Source organism: Pteropus alecto, unplaced genomic scaffold, assembly GCF_000325575.1.
Source record: "Pteropus alecto unplaced genomic scaffold, ASM32557v1 scaffold101, whole genome shotgun sequence".
In the NCBI taxonomy this organism is placed as follows: domain Eukaryota; kingdom Metazoa; phylum Chordata; class Mammalia; order Chiroptera; family Pteropodidae; genus Pteropus; species Pteropus alecto.
The window spans coordinates 19,248,246-19,251,400 of record NW_006432945.1 but is presented as its reverse complement, the minus strand read 5'-3'; positions in this window follow the sequence as shown (position 1 = coordinate 19,251,400).

The window sequence follows — 3,155 nt, the reverse complement described above, 5'->3', positions numbered from 1 at the left end:
CCCTGACGCCTCCGTGTGGTGTCCTGGCTTCTCACCACCCGCTTCCTGCAGACGCTGGTCTGGAGTCCTGACCGCAGACCCCGGGGACGCACAGGCCGCTGCAGTCTCCGAGTGGGCCACACGGTGGCGCTCCTACACCTAAACCACGCTCTCCGTCGGGGTCAGCCCGGCTTGCCGCAAAGCCGCTTTGTTAAATCGGGTTTTCAGCTTTTAATCTGACTTGAGCAGAAGCTACTTTTTGTAACGATAAAAGTTAGGAGACGTTCGAAAAATACTTTTTCGGAGGGTGAACGAGGCCACGCAGTTTGACTCTCTTCTTTGAGGGTAAAGTGGCGTGAAGACGACGACCTTGTGCCCGCTAAGGAAACGCATTTCCACAGGTTTTCGTCTAAAGGCCGACGCATCCTGCTGAGCCCCTGGGGCCACCGTGAGGCTCAGTTAAAAACACAAGGTGCCGAGGGAACAGCTCAGTTCCCAGGTTCCTTCCGGACGCGTGAGCTCTGGGGAGCGGGCCCGGGACGAAAGGGAGAGAAACGACCGTCGGCCCCGGCCCCGGCCCCGCCCCGGCACGCGGCGAGACCTGCCGCCGCCATCTCCGTCCCGTCCGATGCAACACACTTGTTTTCAGTGCCAGCTGCATGTCACTTTGCGCCTGAGATGCGAGGATTAGTGAGCCGCCGACTCCTTCCTCGAGAGGGAACGTTCTTGCATGTTGCGGGACAGGGACAGAGGGCCAGAGGGCTTGGGGAGTGTGGGCGAAGCGGCTGGAGCCCAGGGGTCTGGCCCCAGATGTGGGCGGGCAGAGCGGAGGGCCCTCCGGGAAGGGGACAGGCCGTGCTCGTTGGAGCGAGGAGTCACTTGGGGCCTCCACAGAAGCCCAGCGAGGCGTGGGGGACACAGCCGGCCATGCACGTGGCGGGCGACCTCGGGACCTGTCAGGACGTCGGCTGTCCTCGTCCTCTGTCGGACATTGGGCTGACTTGAGTTGAGGGGCCTGACCCCCCAGGAAGGGAGGCCATTGGGGCAGGTGCCAGCGGGCAGGGAGGGGCGGGGTCCCCTTCCTCTGCGGGCTGGCGGGAAGAGCACTGTGGGGCGCACTGCATGTCCGCGGCCTCACACGGCCTCCGCCCATCTCCAGCGCTGGCCCTGAGGTGGCCATGGCGGACGAGCCCCTCACAGGGAGGAGGGCGGGGCAGAAGGGGCCTCTGCTTCTGGTCCAGAGCCGGTGTCCCGCCAGCCGCCCTGCGCCTGCGTCCCCGTCCCCGAATTCCTCACCCCCTTGTCCCCAGGAGGAGTGATTTCAAGCCCGAGAGGGCAGCTGGCAGAGGCCGGCAGTGACATCCAGATGCGGCTGCGGCCACGGCCCTAACGGCTCGTAGCATCCAGACGCCTGGCCTGCGGATGCAGCCTGGCCCTCGGGGGCGGGGCAGGGGAACTGGGGACAGTGCACACTGCTCTCCATGCGCCCAGGACACTTCCCTGCACTGCCTTTCGCCCTCGCCCCAGCCACAAAGGCCAGCGCTGGAACTAGACCTCCGCCTCCCCGTCTGACCCCGCACACGGGGGCTTCCCAGAAACCATGCAAAGCGCCCACGAATGTGCTCCACATCTGCCCGTGCGACTGTCCCGTGGTGCTGCCTGCTCCTCCCGCAGGCCGGCCTGGGCTGCCGCTGCCCACAGGCCCTCCACGTGGGTGCCCGGCCTGCGGCCTCCGTGTGGCCCCCAGAGGCGGGGCTGGTTTCAAGCCATCGGTGTCGGGGACACCACGCTGCGAGCGCCCACGTCCCATTGACACGGGTTTCTAGGTTCTCGGCTCTGCGCGCGCTGACGCCTCCCGTCCCCTCCCTAGACTCTCCGTAACGTGGCACGTGATCGCGTCCCTGTCCGTGTCCCTGAGAGCCGCTGCGCGGTCGCTCACGCTGCGACGCTGTCCCACCTGCTCTGCCTGCCTCGCTCCCAGACGGGTCAGGAGCGGGGCTGCGGGTGGGGGCGGGAGCGGGCTGGGGCCGCGGTCTGACCCGGAGTCGGATGGGCATGATGCCAGCTGGGCGCTTCCCACGCACAGTAGGGCTGTGCTGTGACACGCGGGTTTGGGAAGCCACTGTGTCATCCCAAGAGGTTAGTTTGGATCTGTCATTGTGTCTGGTGTCATTCACCCGCCCCTCGTCTCTGAGACAGGGCAGGCAGGGTCATCCTGAAGCATGTGACACTGCGCTCGTCACTCAGCCTCTCTGAGAATCGATCAATTCCTTAATTTCGCCTGCCCCTTGCGGGTTAATCTGTTACCCCGTTTTCATTTCGAAACGCAGAAGGCATAAGTTTATGAGCCTCCGTTCTTATCCGGGGGGACCCTGTAAGCCTCGGGCCCCAGAGGGGGCCGCTCTGGCTACTGCGGTGACCCTGTCACCCTTCCAGAGGTCTGACCTCTGGGACACCCCAGAACTTACACCACACCCACTACCATTGTCTCAAAGGTGACGGGAGGCCGGGGCGGGGCCAGGAAGCCAGGCGTGAGCTCGCTGGGTTTGCCGAGCACGTCAGCTGGGGCTCTGCCTTCTCCTCGCCCAGAACCTGGCCGTTTTTCCTGCTTCATGCTCAATTAGAGTGTTTTTAATTAGATGAGCTCCATTAATGGCCACTTTAGTTTCAATTTAGAGGTCACACGTGAACACTGCCGCCCGCCACAGCCATGCTCTGCAAGTGACCATCTGCTGCTCTCGTGTTAAGGGGTGGTGATGGGTCCCTAACTGCTGGCTCGGGGCCAGGCGCCAGGTGCCCTCCCCTGGGCGGCCTGCATGTCACCCTGGGCTGCAGCTGCTGGGCAGGGAAAGCGGGTGGGGGGAGCGGGGGGACTTCCTGGGCAGATTTGAGGGGCTGTGGCCGGAGAGCCGGGGCGCTCAGAGGGTGACCCTGCGCCATGAAGAGGGAGGCTGGTGTCTCAGGCAGCACCCGGACGGTGCCTCCGTCTCCCCTGGGGGCTGCAGGTGCCCAGGGGCCCGGGTGCCATTCTGCTGTTTTAGCCTCAAATCGCTGTAACTGGGGGAAGAGAACTGGGGGTCCTCGTGATTGACAGGTACTTACCACAGGAGAGACACCCTGATAAGCAGGTTGCCTGAATTGTGTCGTTTAATTGTCACAGGGTCACAGGGTCACAG